Source organism: Pongo pygmaeus, chromosome 3, assembly GCF_028885625.2.
Source record: "Pongo pygmaeus isolate AG05252 chromosome 3, NHGRI_mPonPyg2-v2.0_pri, whole genome shotgun sequence".
Classification (NCBI taxonomy): Eukaryota; Metazoa; Chordata; class Mammalia; order Primates; family Hominidae; genus Pongo; species Pongo pygmaeus.
This window is the reverse complement of record NC_072376.2, coordinates 46,347,882-46,367,614: the sequence shown is the minus strand read 5'-3', so window position 1 is coordinate 46,367,614 and position 19,733 is coordinate 46,347,882. Positions and strand designations below refer to the sequence as shown.

General features: G+C 37.0%; 1 protein-coding gene across 5 annotated transcripts in view; it reads left to right on the top strand.

The window, feature by feature from the left end:
• The window catches only part of LOC129035601 (cytochrome c oxidase subunit 7B2, mitochondrial), a 173,257-nt gene that overhangs the window by 59,753 nt on the left and 93,771 nt on the right, over positions 1-19,733 (top strand). For 4 of the 5 annotated variants that reach the window (XM_054486137.1, XM_054486133.1, XM_054486135.1 and 1 more), the window contains one exon: positions 5,921-5,975. The gene's annotated coding sequence lies outside the window, so the exon portion shown is untranslated. Of the gene's footprint in view, positions 1-5,920; positions 5,976-12,242; positions 12,293-19,733 lie in introns of those variants that run through there. The other variant, XM_054486140.1, reaches the window with a different exon arrangement.

Sequence of the window (19,733 nt, the reverse complement as noted above, 5' to 3'; positions counted from 1 at the left end):
CTACTGCTCTCTAAGCCTTTGTTCCCCAGTAACTTGCATTACCTCTTTCTTTATGCCTCTGTCACAGTCTGTCACTGCTTCATGTTCTTGGTATTTCTTAGTTCACATCCGAAGAGAAGGAAATAAATTGGCAACATCATTTTTTTAAGTTGAACCAGTCCTCATTGAATGTCACAAGCAAAGTTAATGGATTCCTTGTCCTTAGATTACAATGGTAATCTTGTCAATTCTGGCCCTTTTGGTACTTGGACACATAGTACAAAGCCTGACCACCTAATGATTGCACTTAACAGGGGCAGTGGGTTAAGTAGCTGAGCATAGTATTGGCAGGCAATATGTTTAACCTATGTACAGTAGTGAAGAATAACAATTTGCTGTTGCTTATATAATACTGTGGTAAATAATTTTACTTCTTTACAGTGTTAGTAATTTATATTTTTTTCAGTGCTTTACAGGCTAACAATATGTTCACTCATGTAACTTCATGTGGCACTTTATATTAAAATGAAATGAAGTCTTACACTTTTAGGAAGTGGAAAATAGATATTAATACTGAGGTATATTGAGATTTTTTTATGTGAGATATCTATATTATTTGAATACATTGTGCACTTTGAAAGTACAAAAAATTTTTGTTCATTTCGCAGTCTGCTTTTCCCGCTCGGTCTTGAAAATGCTCACCAGCTTCTCCTAATGATTAATTACTGAGGCGTCAATAACACAAAGAGTGATAGTTAACAGAATCAAAGTGTAAATCCTAGGAGGAGGCTTGTATCTTATTCAATCCAGTATCTCATTTTTAAATCAATTTATCTATCTTCCCTAAAACCATTAAGGAAGACACATGCTCTTATTTTTGCTTTAGTATAATCATCCTTGTAATAAATTCTTATTAGAATTTACCACTCAGGAAAATTTTTGTTGTTGATAAAAAAACATCTTTTAGTTGGAAATACAATTTACACAATCTATGTTTCTCTTTTTATGATAGCTGTGAGAAAGCACAGGGCTAGACTTAATTTTCAAGTATGGTAGTTATATGAACATATTTTTAAAATAGAAGGGGAACGTCACACACCAGGGCCTGTTGTGGGGTTGGGGGAGGGGGGAGGGATAGCATTTGGAGATATACCTAATGTTAAATGACGAGTTACTGGGTGCAGCACACCAGCATGGCACATGTATACATATGTAACCATGTAACCTGCACGTTGTGCACATGTACCCTAAAACTTAAAGTATAATAAAAAAAAATTCATTGTCTCCAATTCATTAAATTGTTAAGTAAAAGCTGTATTAAACATTATGTAATACCTTATTTAGCTGTAATTTATACACGCTTATCTAACAGCATATGTTCTTCTCTAAGTCTCTATTTCCATTTTCATGCAAGCACCTCAAATCATTTTGGAAAGCTGCTAATCAGTCAATGCTTATTGAGCATATACTATCCATTAAAAGCTACATCAGTGAAAAGTTCACAGGAACCTCTGTTGTGGAGGAGCCTACATTCAAATGGGGAGGGCATTTAAAAAATAGAAAATTGTTAGTAATAAAATAAGTTAACTCCTCCATGCCATGATCTCATCTTATATTTCTGTGTTTCACAATGTCAGAGACATTACTGAGAGAAGTGAACACTGCTAAACTAAACAAAGCAAAACATAGGAGCAATTGATTTAATCTTTTAGCCTTGATGATGGAGCAAAACCTGGGGAGAAACTGATGGTGCAAGGGGCAGAGTTGTATTACTAGCAGATGCAGAGCCATATAAAGTGTCTGTGTGTGTCTGTGTGTGTATAGTTAGCCCTCCATATCCATGGATTTTATAGTCATGTATTCAAATAACTATGGATTTAAAATATTTGGGGAAAGAATTGCAACTGTACTAACATGTACAGACTTTTTTTCTTGTCATTATTCCCTTAACAATGGTGTAACACTAATTACATAGCATTTACATTGTAGTAGCTATTACAGGTAATCTAAAGATGATTTAAAGTATACAGGAGCATGTGAATAGGTTATATGCAAATATGACATCATTTTATATAAGAGAATTGAGCATCTGAAGATTTTGGCATCCAAGGGAGGTCCTGGAACCAATGCTCCATGGAATCCAAGGGACGATTGTGCATATATAAATATATATACACATATACACACAAACACACACCATATATATTATGTGTGTAAACATATACATAGATAAAGTGTATTGAATACATAAAAGGGACACATTTTGGATGTGTCTTACAGAACTTTAAATACTATTTTTTAAATCCTGCTTTTCCACTTTGTATAACTAAGTAAGTGCTCAATAAATCTTCGTTGAGTGAATGAATAGAGGAAAAATTGCTTTCAAAGCGTTATAGGAAAATAGTATGCTCTGTATAGATAAATATAGATTAAAGCTGAATACTAATCACATTAGGGCATAACATAGTTTTTGTACAACAGTAAAAATAGTTTGCAACCAAATTATAGGTATACAAAAAGCAACAGGGCCAGCTTTTTTCACTGAGCTATACCTAGTTAATTCAGGGCCTTTTGCATAATAAGTGCTCATTAGATTTGTTTGTATTGATTTTTTGGAAAAATAAAAGCCAATCCAAGCATGTCTTATAACAATGAAAAGTTTAAAAATAGGTATGTTTGTGATTTAGTAATTAAAATGAGCCGACTTTAATTAGCATTAGTTAGTGAGTTTTGAAATACCAACCTTCAAAGCCTCGTAAACAGTGAACTAGCACAGCTCTGACTCTAATTGGGTCTTCTCAGGAGCCTAGTAAGGCTGAATGTCATTTACTTAGCAGTGAACAGCTTGGCTAGGTTACAAGGACTCCCACTCCCCAAAAAATTCATCTGTGCTAAAATCAGCTGTAAATCTTTATATGTAAAATCTAGTGTGGTTAGTGAATGAGCACCTAGAACAGAAAGAACAGAAACACTTTCTGGCTTCTACCAATTTCCATGCAACATCGCTGCCTCTTACCACCTTCCGCTAAGAAGGGGTAAAACAGAGGATTTTGAGGCTGGAGTGGAAGTGGCTGAACCTGGCTTCTCCTGTCCTTTTCAATGCTGATTACCTGTCAGCTTCTAGAAGATTCAACTTTCCCTTGCATTTTTGTCTCTATTCCTCTCTGAGAAAGCTGGCAAGAAACTGCTTGCTGAAATGCTTTTCTCTTTGTTTTCCTCTTAACTTACTGGCCTTTCTCTTCCTTGGTCTTTTTATTGGCGCTTTCTTAGCTCCCTTGCCTGCAAATGCTGGAGTAACCCAGGAATTACATTACTTATCCATTGGTGCATAACAAATTACTACAAATTGTAGTGCTTTAAAATAACAGACTTTTATTTTATCTCATAGTTTCTGTGTGTCAGAAGTCTGCTCACAGCTTACCTGGGTCTTCTACAAGGCTGCAGTCAGGGTATCATTTGGGCCTGGGATATCATCCGAATGCTTGACTTCAGAAGGATTTCTTTCTAAATTTACTCAAGTTTTCTACAGAACTTATTTTCTTCGAGCTATAGGAGGGAGGGCCTTATGTTTTGTCGGCTGGAGGCTGAAGGCCTTGCAAGCTGGCAGCTGGAGGCTGCCCTAAGTTTCTAGAGGCTTCCCTCAGTTCCTTGCCAGATTGTTTCCCCTACATGACTGCTTGCTTCACATACATATCACCGTCACATATTCTGTTGGTTAGAAACCAGTTACAGATCCTGCCTACATTCTGGGAGATGGGAATCATACAGGGATGTGAACACGAGAAGGTGAGGATAATGGGGCACCTGAGTCTGTCCTCTTGAGGGCTAGTTCTCTGTCCTCTCCTCTCTATCTGCACTCATTTCTTCTTACATCTCACGGCTATATCTATGGTGTTAAATTTGATCGTCCTCAAACTTCACACCAGTATAGCCAACTGCATAGTTTATATATAGTTCCTCTTGGATAGATCTAGTGGACATCTCAAATTTCATATACCTAAACCCAGAATAATTATTTCCCATTGATCACCTGTTTTTTCCCACACTCTTCTAGCCTCGCTAAATGCCAGCTCAGTTACTCAGATAAAAACCTTTGTATCATCCTTGACTCTACATTCTTCATACCCACATCTAGCTTATCAGAAAATCCTGTCCCATCTATTTTCGAAATGTATTCAGTCTCTGACCATTTCTCTCCACTTTGTAAAAATGCTTCCCATTTTATTCCCAGTAAAAGCTACACCATCTGGCTTTTTTGTTACCTCTCTAGCCTCTTCTACTACTGTTCCCTTTTTCATTCCATTCCAGAATAGTGGCTAACTTGCTGTTTTCTGAGCAGCTCAGGCACCCTCTCACTTTAGAGCGGTTCAACTCACTGTTCCCTTTTACTGGAACCCTCTTCCCCCAGAAGACTGCATGGCTGACTCCCTCACCTCCCTCGTGGCCTTTGATATGTGAAACATTACAGATGAGGCCTACCCTGTTCACCTTTTTGCTGTTGCAATCTGTTTTTTTTCTTCCTGTGTTCCAAACGTCCTTTATACTGCTCTCCCCTCTCCTTTTTTTTCTTGTACTCATAATCTTACAACATTCTATATAGGTTACTCATTATATTTATTGTTTATGGTCCCTGTTTCCTACTAGAATGTGAGTTTCATGAGGACACAGATCGCTGTCTTTTTTGTTCATTGCTCTATCTGAAGCTGTTAAATGTTCCTGGTATATAAATAGATGCTCATCAAGTATTTGTTGAATGAATGAACAAATAACACAGTTAGTCTTGTTCTCATCTTGGTATCTGCAGCACCTTCAATTAATCCCGGATTCATAAGCACTTACAAAACTATTTTACCTTCAAAACGTTTGAAACTTGCCATTTCTTGTTTAGCATCTTCAGTTGGCACTAGGGTCTGATTTAAAATTTAGGTTACTTGGTAGCCCTCTCGTTACCATTCCGGCCCTAATGGGGGTAGGGTCTATCTCCATTTCCTAGCAACTGGCTCAGAACCTACTTCTAGCCAGATTGACCACAAAGAACCCCAACACCACTGCCTCTGACTTTGCTGTTGATGGAAACTCATGTAGTTTAACCATATGCCAGATTATTTTACATCAAATGTTGCCTCTCACCAAACATGGCTACATGTACCTTGGTGAATATCTCAGTTCTTGTTTCATTCCAAGCATTAAGAAGGAGGTAAAACAGGCAGTGGTAGTCACCTGACTCCTCTTCCAGCATACCCCTCCAGGGTTTTTTCTTCTGTGGACTGTTTTTCTTTTATCCTATGCTCTTTTATTCTGTGTCCCTACATCCTTGAGAACTATTAATATCTGCTTTTTGGGTAGGACTTTCTGTTATTCACGTATACTCTAAATTAGTAAATAAATGTATCATTTTCTCTAGATTTTTTAACTTTAAATCCTCACTATTGTTATAGAATGAAAAATGTATTCCTTTCAACCACATTTGAGGCATTAGTTTGCTGGTTAATTTGATTTAGGGCTCAAACATTAGAGAAGTCCATTTCTGTTTCCTTGAACTTGCATGAAAGAAGTTGCTGAGAAGTCTCCATGCATATTAGGCAAACCTTGGCCAGAATTTTCCGTTTGAGGTTGGGTACAGGTGAGTGGTGAGTCATGAAGGTAGCTGGTATAAAAAAGAGAGTTATCTCAACCACATGGGTTGAGAAAAGTTTAAAGACTCATTCTCTGCCACTATTGGAAAACAGGTAGCTAGGCCCTTGTCATGTGCTTTACGATGCTTCCTTTTCAACTTTGTTTCTTAAAAATTATTTTAATCAGATATCATTTGTATGACAATATTTACTGTTAATGGAGTAGTATATGGTGATTTTCTCTGAGTAACATAGCCTGTACTTACCTCTGGCTTTTTCATTGTCTTTGAAATCTGACACTAATTTTCTAATTGTATTTTTTTTAGGAAGCAGAATCTGAAACTTTCTGAGGAGAGCATTTGAGCTTCAGATTTCTAACAGGTAATGAGAAAATATGGAAAAGACCCACACTACCTAGATTACACTTTCACAAAGTAAAAGTTAAAGTTCTGGTAGGAAATTTTGTAAAAAATAAAATTCACACTGAATTCATTTTTAAAAATTGTATGTACTTTTAAGCACGATGTTTATTACTGAGAATCAGCCCAACTACACAAAGAGACAGATGTCAGTTTAAGTAGACAAATGTTTCAAAAATATAATATTTTTTATCAGCAGTAAATGTTTTACTTGATAGACTAACTTGATAGTCTTAACTACACGAACAGTTGGATACAAAAGAAAATGTGTGTATTGCCAGCAAACATTTTCAAAAGATAAGCACTTGTGCCAAGTACTACATGCTTAGAAAATCTTTCATTTGGCCAGCTGAGACCACCACGTGTCTTAAAATATGCCATCCATCATTTCAGTGTTAAGAGCGCCCCCTGGTGTGGTTGTATATTTATATGCTTGTGTGACTTTTAGACGTTTTAAAAATTTCATTTTGCTATTAGATGGTGATGGGCCTTTTTTGCTGGGTTGACTTGGTCAGTATGGTGTGTAACCGTCTAGAAATTTGTATTTAATGTTTTCCTTGTCTTTATCCATGACCGTGTCTGGAGTCAGTGGTCAGCTTGAAAGCCGAATTTGGGAATATTTAATTCCTAAACTTCCTCAGTCAAGCTAATGGCCAATAATATGTCATTTATTAAGTGTGAAATTATATATTGCGATAAAATTTTACAGGATAATCAAGTTATTTGGTGGTAATAACTTTGTTTAGTGGCAAATTGCTGTGAACAATTTCTTTTTGGTAAGCTCATTGACATTATAATAATTTAACATGAGAATTCAGACAATGTATTTTGCTTTTAAAATATCTAATGTGTAAAAACTAAATAACCCAAATGTTGATATTTCCTTACAAGCCAGCAACTCCTCTCTGGTGATATAACTTGCAAATATAAGCAAAATAATTCACCCATATATCATAAATAGGACTCTTATTTATTACCTGCCACCAGGGAATAACCCCATAGATTTGCAGCCAAAATTGGCAGCAAAGTACCTGTTTTGTAACTTTTTTTCTTGTATTTTATTTTTAATCCTTTAGGAATATAAACCACTCTTGCAAAGTAAAAGTACACATAATATTCTAAATCACATTTCTGTATATTTGATAATTGCAATTATTTTCCCTTATTGTCTCTTCTTCAGACTAAATTATCTTGATTTAACCATTTCTCATATAAATTGTTTGAAATTTAATAATTTGCAGAACTACAATTATGAACTGTTTGCAGTAGACTGCTTTTGTTTTTATTGTTTTCTCTGTGTTCCTCTCTCCTTTTATTCTGAAATCATAAGCTCAGTACAATATTTACATTAATTCCTGGCTTGTTGAAAGAATGTTTTTAAAAACATAGATTAAAAAAATCAGAGCAATGAATCTGCCTTAGTAGACCTGTGTTTGAATCCCAGCTTTCATATTTACTTGTAAAAATCATGACTGTGGACAAGTTGATGACTCTCTCGGAGCCTCAGTCTTTTCTGTAAAAGAGGAATGCAAATCACTACTTCAGAGGATGTCCTTAATACATTCTTTACGTTAATATGTGCTTAAAACTTATTATATGCCAAATATGGGTACCCTATGACACCCCTTATTTTTCACAAGTGTGTGAATGTGGCATTATTATTTCTATATTATTGATGAGGCTTAGTGATGCTAAGAAGCCTCATAAATGGACAAGCCAAGATTCTAATTCAGGTCTTTCTGACTTAAAGTGAGCTCTTCATCACTGGCCATCAGAGAAACGCAAATCAAAACCACAATGAGATACCATTTCACACCAGTTAGAATGGCGATCATTAAAAAGTCAGGAAACAACAGGTGCTGGAGAGGATGTGGAGAAATAGGAACACTTTTACACTGTTGGTGGGACTGTAAACTAGTTCAACCATTGTGGAAATCAGTGTGGCGATTCCTCAGGGATCTAGAACTAGAAATACCATTTGACCCAGCCATCCCATTACTGGGTATATACCCAAAGGATTATAAATCATGTTGCTATAAAGACACATGCACACATATGTTTATAGCGGCACTATTCACAATAGCAGACTTGGAACCAACCTAAATGTCCAACAACGATAGACTGGATTAAGAAAATGTGGCACATATACACTATGGAATACTATGCAGCCATAAAAAATGATGAGTTCGTGTCCTTTGTAGGGACATGGATGAAACCGGAAACCATCATTCTCAGTAAACTATCGCAAGGACAAAAAACCAAACACCGCATGTTCTCACTCATAGGTGGGAATTGAACAATGAGAACACATGGACACAGGAAGGGGAACATCACACACCGGGGACTGTTTTGGGGTGGGTCGGGGGGAGGGATAGCATTAGGAGATATACCTAATGCTAAATGACGAGTTAATGGGTGCAGCACACCAGCATGGCACTTGTATACATATGTAACAAACCTGCACGTTGTGCACATGTACCCTAAAACTTAAAATATAATAATAATAAAATTAAAAAAAAAAGTGAGCTGTGCTATGCATTTAATTTAATCATGCTTATTCATGTCTACTGATCTGTTAATTTATTTGTCATCACTGTCAAATAATCCCCCACTGCACATAGAGGAAAGCAACCTTCAGTAAAAGCATAGAGGAATAATTTTGTATGGATGCTCTTGTCTGAAAGCCAGAATTGCTTTGGGCATTTATTCTTCCATGAAGTTTTTTCAAACCAGGTGGTGCATTAAGACATTGCTTGTTACTAGCATGATTGAGCTGATAATAGCAGTGACAACAAATAGAGGTATTAGTTTAGTGAACTTGAAGGCTCCTTTATGAATAATATAAAATTGGAGTAAAGGAATGTTAATTTTAGAAACTGTTGCATCCTTCTAATCCACCATTTATTTTGTGTTTTTTGTTTCCTGGACCTGGGAGCATAGTATAAGTTTTATGTGCATTGCCATTCAATTTAAGTATCTAATTACTTGCATTGGCTTCGTGAAGCTTGTGTCATTTTCTTTATGGGTTAAGAATTATTTTTCGATTTTTATATACCAGATTTTCTGTAATTGCTACAAAGGCCAATGTAATAAGTTTCTCATTTCATTAGTAAGTAGTTTTGAAGGCTACTAAGTAGCTCATCACAGAAACACACCGTGAACAGGCCTGTTCTTTGCTTAATAAAATCTAGTGTTGCATATTATTTCCTTGGTCCTTGAGATTTGCTCTAAGAATTAGGCTGTTCAACCACAATTCAGAGCATATTGTTAGGCTCCTCAATGGCTGAGTGACTGTTTTCTTGTTTAGGTTGTGTCATGTCCTGCTTGGGTCAGATGTATAGGCATTATTATGAGTGTGTATGCATATTATTATGTGTTACTAAGATAGCACATTACCCCAAACATGAATTAACCTTATGCAAATCAGTTTAACCTTTAACAGAACCAATGAATGAGTGAAAAAATGACAGTTTTCTTAGTATTTTACCCTCATTTCTGCCCTACAGTGGCATCTCCTGCCAGCCCATCTTACACAGACACACACACACACACACACACACAGAGCACATTTGGTAAGTGGGCTCTTTGACTTGTTTACTGTCTGTGGAACCTCTGATATTGTTTTACTTTAGGCCTTGATACTTTGAACAACTGGAATAGTTTCCTAACTGGATTCCACCTCTCCATTTTTACCCCTCTCTAATCAATTAAGAGCGGGCTAATTTTTCTGAGGCATAGAACTAATAATATCAGGTTAAAATAATTCAGTGTCTCATTGCTCAAAACCATCTTCTGGTTCTTGCTTACCTCTCTTCTAGTTTTCTCACTGCCTGCCATTGTCCTCACTCCTTGAATGTTGTGCTTTGCTCTGCTGACAAAATTACAGATCCTAGAATGCTTTTTGCTTTGTTTGCCTCCATTTGTCTTTACGCACCAACTCCGTATGTCAGTAACGGCCTTCTGTACTTCTTCATTTAATGAGTCCTTTTATTTTTTTTTCAAAACTCAGCTCTACTTTTATTTTTTACTGTAATCCTTCCCAGACTAACTTCCCACTGCACAAGCATACACCTAGCCTGAATTAGGTACCTCTTCAGTGGGCCACTACAGTCCCGATGTCCCCTTCTGTTACTGCAAAGTTCTGTTTACAGTGGACAACTTGAAGCAGGTATTATTGTATCACAGTACACGGTACATTGAAAGTGTTCAGGAAAAGCGTTATTTATGAAGCTCATGAAGAGGCTGAATGAAAAATATAAAGATGTTGTATTAGAAGTCCCATGAAGCCCATGCCTTCAGTCAGGCTTTAAAGCTGATAGATCAAACGCCTACTGTCGGCCATTAGTGGGCAGGATGGGGAAGCAGCTATTAGTTGACTTCATGTGTGCTCTTTCTTCTATTTACATTGACTCTCTTTCAGCACTCATGTACTCCTCAGTGCACCCAACTATCCCTCATGACAGAGAGTTCTTGTGGCTTATTTAATATAATATCCTCTCTTTCCTACCTGCTGAATCCTGTTATTGTTGCAGACAAAAACAAATACACAAGTCCCCTGTTTTCTAATTCTCCTTGTTGGTATGAAAGATAATCTGCCATAATTCTATCCAGTGAGATATAAACAAAAATCCGATGGAATTTCTGGGAAAGTCCTGCCTTATTGATACAGATTTTTGCCTCATCTTCCTTCAGGCCCCTCCTTCCTTTCTCATTCCTGGAAGGTAGACATGATGACTGGAACTAGAGCAGTCACCTTGCAACCTTGAGGGAAAGGCCAGAAATTACTGAGACTTTAGCCCTGACATCCTTAAACTTCTAAATCAATACCAGCAATTGCCTTCCTTTGGACTTTTCACTACTGAGAGAACGTCCTCAGGTTGTGTTGAAGCCTTTGTTATCTGGGTTTACTGTTGCATCAATTGTCTCAGTTCCCAAATGGATACTCAGTATTACAGTTAAAATAAATGCATTAAAAGTTAATGGTATAAGTTTCTCACCTCTCCACCTATATTTTGTATTTTTTAATTCAACAACCATATATTAAGACTCACCATTACCATGTACTACCTTAAACACTAAGATATAAGTATTGACACGCCATTATTATGCAAATGGCTTTCAGTCTTATGAGGGCACAGAAACATAAAATTAATTGCAATAAGCAATACAGTGTACTATAGAATATATAACATGATAGGCACGACAGTAGTTATGTAGAAAATCCTGAGAATTGACAGAAGATATTATTTGCATTTTGATCAGGATGCCCTAAAATATTAAAAATTTCGATAATCGGGAAATGAATCTCTTGTGTGGAATTTCTGGCAGCCTAGACAGGGCTAATTCCTTGTGCCTTTTCAGTAACACAGTGTAGGTGGTCACCTACTTGTGTCAGCGTTACTGCCTCTTAATAATAATTAAAATGAGCTCAATCTAGGGGACTTTGAGCTGCTGACAGGCTGTCTTTGGAAAGCGAAATTGGTGAAAAGCAATCTGTGGAGAAGGAGGGGCCGGAGATGACACAGGAAGTTACCAAGGATGCTATTGACAAGCGGACTGAAGCACTAAGCAGAGAGCTGTAACAATGAGGGCAGTAAACAGGAAACTGAAGCTCTGTGGTTAAAGGCAAGAGTTAGTTAATGGACAGAGACATCAAAACATCAGGCAGCCCACAGCCCAGAACAAATTCACAATGAGGGAGGGCTAGGGAACAAGTCTCCTCAAGAGAGCACAAAAATAGGCTGCTCCACTCTGGGAGTCTCAGCAAAGTCTCTGTGAGAAAAGCCAGAAGCAGACCATAATAAGGATACTATTTATAAAATCACAGAGGCTCAAAGGAGTTAAAATGAGAAAATATTCCCAAAATAAAACTTAAAAATTATAATGAGTTGATGTTTTGAAAAGGCACTAAATGCACAAAGAACCTGATTCAAAAACAGGGTCTGGGGACTTTGATTTCATGGCATGATCTTGAGATGTATTTGGTGCAGATTTTGAAATTAAAAAAAAAAGTTCCAGGAAAGGCAAAATTAATCTGGAATACAATTTCTATGGTTGGGCCAAATGCCATTCAGAATTATCAGGTCTTGGGATAAGCTACAGAAGGAAATTTAAGCACATTACCACTTCTTCCAACTGTGACACGCAGAGTTTTCCCAGAAGACAAGTGAAATGAACGCTGCCAATGATCTAGGTTTTGAATACTAAGGACTGACCATCTTCAGTGTGCCTTAACACCACACACTTGAGAGAAACTGTGAATACCAATAAGGCATCAAGGTATGTTTATGCTATCACAAAATACTCCATACTGTTACTCTACCCAGGGTTAATGGACCAAGTTATGCTTTGATGCATGACCACCACTTCTGATAGTAAATTATAGATACTTTTCTTTGGCACAAGTCCAGCCTTCCTTAAAAATAAGTAAACTGGCTTCTGTAACTATGGTCGGCCTGCACACTTCATCTAATACAGAATGCCAATTATGTCATCTAATTTTACTGAGAGTGATTTTCTGAAATATATATATTATACATGTTTGCATTTTGTATAGAAATATATGTTAGATCACTTATAATATTACAGATGATTTAAATTATTCCCAGTGCAAGACATAATGCTAGTACATGCATGATTTTTTTTTTTCTTTTAAAGTGCTACCTATGAGGCAGCATAATTATTTCACAGGATGTCAAATTCCATAGAATGGAGATGTAACCTATATACCTTTTAACTTTCCTTGATAATTTGATGCTGATAAAGAATGTACAAATTAACCCACAAATTTTTTGAAACTATTTTACTTGTAGTTGGCAGACTGCTTTGATCTATGAAACATAGTAATGAACGTCTAGAGTGTACTGTTTTCTAGATTTAAGTTCTAGGCATCTAAGATTCCATAAATATCTATGTTGACTTCCATGTCTTCAGTGTTTACAATAATTTCGGTTATTTCAACCTTAGTTTTTAGATTGAGAAGTTCTGACCTTTTGTATCTTTCTTCATTTGTAAATTTGTTCTATGGTTAATTATTATTATTCCCCATTCCTTATCCTGAGCTTTGATATTTCTGAAATGTGGCAACAAACAGCATAAGGCAGTATAGGAACACACAAATCAGAATGTTACAAAAAAACCTCTCAGGGATATTTAATTGCTATTAGTTTTCTAAAAGTGTTATCTTATCCATATTTTTATTTTTTAATGTAGAAAAATATCTATATAATGTAAAATTTTTAATTTTAGCTATTTTTAAGTGTACAATTCAGTGGCATTAGTTACATTCACGGTGTTGTTGAACCATCACCACTACACATTTCCAACATTTTTTAGTATCCTAAAGAGAAACTCTAAACCCCTTAAGCAGCATCTCCCCATTCCTACCTCTCCAACAGACTCTGGCAATGTAATGTGCTTTTAGTCACTATGAATTTGTCTATTCTAGATGTTTCATATAAGTAGAATCATATGCTATTTGTCCATTTGCATCTGGCTTATTTCACTTAGCATACAGTTTTCAGGGTTTATCCATGTTGTAGTGTGTATATTACTTCATACCTTCTTATGGCTGAACCATATTCCTGTGTGTGTGTGTGTGTGTGTGTGTGTGTGTGTCTGTGTGTGTTCATACTACATTTTGTTTATCTATTCATCTGTTGATGTACACTTTGGTGTTTCCACCTTTTGTTATTTTTAAAGCAGCTGTATTTCTTAAACTACTACATTTTTATTGAGCTAAGTCTCAGAGTCTGTTAAAGATCTTTAGGCACACTTTCTTTTGGAACCCAAATCCTGCACTGAAGTTAACATGTTAAGATGAAAATATCTCAATTAAATGCTGCTGTATTTAAATATGAAGTGGATTAAACTGTTAACTAATCCATATGTAAAACTATACACATATTTACTTGTAATTTATAATTTTAGTGTCAGTATATATTCATGTGCCGCATAATGATGTTTCAATTAAGGGTAGGCTGCATATGTGACAGTGGTCGCATGAGTTTATAGTGGATCTGAAAAATACCTATTGCCTAGTGATGTCGTAGCTGTGGTGAAGTTAGAGCTGTCGTGACATTGTAGCTGTCGTAATGTCATAGTGCAATGCATTACACACCTTTTTCTGGTGATGCTGGTGTAAATAACCCACTGTACTGTCAGTCACAACAAATGTATCACATACCATTATACACAGTTCATTATACTTAATAACAAATGACTATATTACTGGTTTATGTATTCACTCTACTATGCTTTTTATTCATTATTTTATTAGCTTGTGCTCCTTCTTTTTTTTTTTAAGTTTAACTGTAGAACAGCCTCAGGCAGGTCATTCCATAGGATATTGCAGAAGAAAGCATTGTTCTCACAAGAGATGACAGCTCTATGTGTGTTACTGCTTCTGAAGATCTTCCAGTGAGACAAGATGTGGAGATGGAAGATAGTAATATTGATGATCCTAACTCTTTGTAGGTCTAGGTCAATGTGTGTTTTTGCATTTTAGATTTTAACTACTTTAAAAAAATAGAAAAAAAATAAAAATTTTTAAAATAGAGAAAAAACGTATAAAATAAGGATATAAAAATATTTTTGGACAGTTGTACAGTGTTTGTGTTTTGAGCTAAATGTTATCACAAAGGAGTCAATAAAGTTAAAAAAGTAAACTTACACAGTAAAATGTTGCAATAAGCTAAGGTTAATTTATTATTGAAGAAAGAATTTTTTAGGAAGTTTAGCATAACCTAAGTGTACAGTGTTTGTAAAGTCTACAGTAGTGTACAGTAATGTTCCAGGCCTTCACACTCACTCAGCACTCACTCACTGCCTCACCCAGAGCAATTTCCAGTCTTGGAAGCTCCATTCATAAGTGCCCTATAAAGGTGTACCATTTTTATCTTTTATACCATATTTTTACTGTACCTTTTCTATGTTTGGACATGTTTAGGTACATAAAATCATTACCCTTGAGTTATAGTTGCCCGCAGTATTCTGCAAAGTAACTTGCTGTGCAGCTTTGTAGCAGATGAGCAGTAGCGTGTATCATATAGCCTAGATGTGTAGTAGGCTATATCACTGAGGCTGTGTAAATACACTTTATGATTTTTGTACGTTGATGAAATTGCCCAATGATGCATTTCTCAGAACATGTCCCCATCGTTAAATGGCACATCACTTATTTGTATTTTTTCAGACAGTACACACTTTCAAAGGCTATTGAAAAAGCTTGTGGCTCTAAGAAATAAATGGACCTATGTTACTTTATGCATTGAATGTCTAGGTTGATAGTTGGCTGTTCTGTAACATGCTATATCTTACTCAGTTTTTTCCACTGAAAACCATTTTCACTTCTGTTTCTCCAGGAGGACTAGGCCTGCTTACCGTCCCAAAATGTAGCTGTCAGACTATTCTTCCACCATGATTCTCGAACAGTCTGCCTTATTAACATTTGTGTGTGTGTTTTTGAGGGGGGATTTGTTTGCGTATCTCGTAACAGTTATTGCACTTTTTTTTCTGATTTTAAAAGCAACGCATTTTCATTTTAGGATGTTTACACACTAGAGAAACATTCGATTTGCTAACTTTGCTATTATAAACAATATTGCAACATATAGCCTTGTGCCTACCTTTCATGTCTGTGTGCAAGTATTCCTGAAGTTAAAACTAGGTGCATTTGTAAATTTGATAGATGCTTTCAAATTGTCCTTTGTGTCATGCTGTCATACACATTACATTCTCACCAGCAGTGTGTAATAATCCCCCTTTTCTTATATCATCCTCATCAATATCATAAGTATTACCAGGTTTTGAGTCTTTATCAATCTATTAGGGAAAAAAGGTCTTACTTTTATTTCTCTTATTATGACTGAAAGTTTTTCTTGTTTAAGAATTACTCATATTTCCATTTTTATGAATTATCAGTTTATATAATTTGTTTCTTTTGCTTTCAAGGGATTTTTTTTTGTTTTGAAGTTTGGAGACTTGCACATTGCCTAGCATATTAGTTGTCAATATTTTTCCCAGTTTGTGTTTTGATATTTTTCCTCTAGAGTTTTGTCATTCATTATTTTTTAATGTGGTTTTATTTTTGTTTTTCTGTTTATGATAAACAATAGCTTCTATGTGAGATTATTTTAAAATATTTCCATGGTTTCTTTTAGTAATATGCACACTCTGCATATTCTATATTTAAATACTTGATTTGTTGATAATGTATTCTATTGGACTGATAAGGCAAGATAACAATCAAAGTGAAGAAGAAAAGTGTCGGGGAATAATTATAGTAAAATGCTTTCAAAGAAAGTTGTATAAAAGCATTTAAATGTTTTTATTTGTTTTCTGAATGGTAACTTAGTTGCCCTAATGTCTTTTATTGAAATATTCATTTTTTTACATGAATTTGCTATGCCATGTTTATCCTATACACAATTTCCAAATATGCTAGGGTTTATTTGCAGAATTTTTAATGCTTTTGACATTATATCTTCATGCTTAGCACTATACTAGTTTAGTTATTCTAGCTGTAAAATGTATTTCAACATTCGAGATAGATACTGCTTTTGTATCTCTTTTCTTGTCTTTTTTCATCAATTTCACAGATTTTCATGCCTGTTTGTATTACCATCTGAACTCCAGAATCAGCGTATGTACTTCTCCAGAAGAAGACAAAACTTGTTGGTATTTTAAAATTGGGATCATACTATATTTATAGTTTGACTTAAAAATAATTGTCATCTTTATGCTTAGTGTTTCTATCCAAGAATATGTATCTCTGGTCACAGTTTTTATCTTTCAATCGTTGTAATGTTTCTTTGTAAATAACTTACATAAATCTTTTCAGATTTTGTTGTTGTTGATTTAATTGCTTTTGTTAGCTTCTTATTTACTCCCATTATTCTCACAACTCTTCTTTACACTCTCTGTGACCTTGTTTTCTCAGTACTACAGTTTATAGCTACATCTTAACATTCTTGTTTTGAACTGGATCTTTACCTTCAAACTTAAATATTTTTCATAGAATTCCAATTTGCCAACCCAATAACATTTCTGTCAACCCACCATATCTTCAACATTCCATATTTTTTGGCACACTTCTTTTTTTTCCCTTAAGTTATCTGTAAAGATTAATATTTACAAAAGCTGAAGTTTCTCACAATTCACTTATTCTGTCAACCTTTTTCATATGGTTTCTGCTCCCACAACTGTTAAAGTCACAGTATTATGAAGTGACATAATGGTCTCATAGTCATCAATTCCCATCAATGTTTCTCTCTATTCATCTTCCTTTCCCCAATACCTCGTATTGCCTCTGCTCTCTTAAAACACTCCTATAGATTTTTCATTGAGTTTCTCTGAGTTTTACTTTCCCTTTTGAATCTTACTTCAAAAAGTATATGATTGCTAGTAACCTGCATTTGGGCTATACTTTTTCCATGCTTTCTCCATTGGAATGTCATATTTCCTATGAGTTCTGCATAGGAATTAAGCATACACCTCCCAAATTTATATCTCTAATTTCTAACCTCTTTTCTTGTTCTAGTTACCTCCTCTTGTTTACATTTTCTTTGGTGAGCCATTCGTGAAAGATATATGCTTGCTTTTTAATTGTAGAGTTGATGCCAGGACATACTGTGTTAGTTCTCACATTGCTATAAATAAATATCTGAGGTTGGATAATTTATAATGAAAAAAGGTTTAAATGGCTTGGTGGGGTGCGGTGGCTCACGCCTGTAATCCCAGCACTCTGGGAGGCCGAGGTGGGCAGATCACCTGAGGTTGGGAGTTGAAGACCAGCCTGACCAACATGGAGAAATCCCGTCTCTCCTAAAAATACAAAATTAGCCGGGCAAGGTGGCACATGCCTGTAATCACAGCTACTCAGGAGGCTGAGGCAGGAGAATCACTTGAACCTGGGACACAGAGGTTGTGGTAAGCCAAGATCGCGCCTTTGCACTCCAGCCTGGGCAACAAGAGCGAGACTCCATCTCAAAAAAAAAAAAGACTCACAGTTCAGCAGGCTGTACATGAAGCGTAGTTCTGGCATCTGCTTCTGGTGAGGGCCTCAGGGAGCTTACAATTATGGCAGAAGGCGAAAGGAAGCTAGTGGGTCACACGGTGAGAGTAGGAGTGAGAGACAGCGGAGAGGTCCCAGATTCTTTTGAACAACCATATCTTAAGTGAACTAACTGAACAAGAATTCTCTCATCATCAAGAGGACGGTACTAAACAGTTTATGAGGAATCTGCCTCCATGGGCCAATCACCTCCCTCTAGATACCACCTCCAACATTGGGAATCACATTTCAACATGAGATTTGGAGGGGTCAGACCTCCAAACCATATCAGTTAGCTAGCCGGTTACCTCAGTTTTAACTTTTACCTTGTCCTTAAATATGCCTATGGAACTGGTTCTTGCCAGTGGATTGGGAACAGAAATAATATGTGACACTTTTAACTCAATGTTGTTTGAAATTATGTGTGCTTTTGTGTCCGGAATTGGTGGGTTCTTGGTCTCACTGACTTTAAGAATGAAGCTGTGTACCCTCGCGGTGAGTGTTACAGTTCTTAAAGGCGGCGTGTCTGGAGTTTGTTCCTTTTGATGTTCGGATGTGTTCGGAGTTTCTTCCTTCTGGTGGGTTCGTGGTCTCACTGGCTCAGGAGTGAAGCTGCAGACCTTCGCAGTGAGTGTTACAGCTCATAAAGGCAGTGTGGACCCAAAGAGTGAGCAGTAGCAAGATTTATAGCAAAGAGTGAAAGAACAAAGCTTCCACAGTGTGGAAGGCGACCCGAGCAGGTTGCCACTGCTGGCTCCGGCAGCCTGCTTTTATTCTCTTATCTGGCCCCACCCACATCCTGCTGATTGGTAGAGCCGAGTGGTCTGTTTTGACAAGGTGCTGATTGGAGCATTTACAATCCCTGAGCTAGACACAAAAGCTCTCCACATCACCACTAGATTAGCTAGACACAGAGTGCTGATTTGTGTATTTACAAACCTTGAGCTAGATACAGAGTGCCGATTGGTGTATTCACAATCCCTTAGCTAGACATAAAGTTTCTCCAAGTCCCCACCAGATCAGCTAGACACAGAGCGCAGATTGTTGCATTTACAAATCTTGAGCTAGACACAGAGTGCTGATTGGTGCATTTACAAGCCTTGAGATAGATACAGAGTGCCGATTGGTGTATTCACAATCCCTTAGCTAGACATAAAGATTCTCCAAGTCCCCACCAGATTAGCTAGATACAGAGTGCCGATTGGTGCATCCACAAACCCTGAGATAGACAGGGTGCTGATTGGTGTGTTTACAAACCTTGAGCTAGATACAGAGTGCTGATTCGTGTATTTACAATCCCTTAGCTAGACATAAAGTTTCTCCAACTCCCCACTAGACTCAGGAGCGCAGCTGGCTTCACCCAGTGGATCCCGCACTGGCGCCACAGGTGGAGCTGCCTGCCAGTCCAGTCCCGTGCCATGCGCCCGCACTCCTCAGCCCCCGGGTGTTCCATGGGACAGTGCCGTGGAGCAGGGGGTGGCGCTTCCCGGGGAGGCTCGGGTGGCACAGGAGCCCATGGAGGGGAGGGGGTGGGGTGGGAGGTTGTGGGGGACTCAGGCATGGCAGGCTGCAGGTCCTGAGCCCTGCCCGGCGGGGAGGCAGCTAAGGCCTGGCGAGAAATCCAGCGCAGCGCCGGTAGGCCGGCACTGCTGGGGGACCCGGCACACC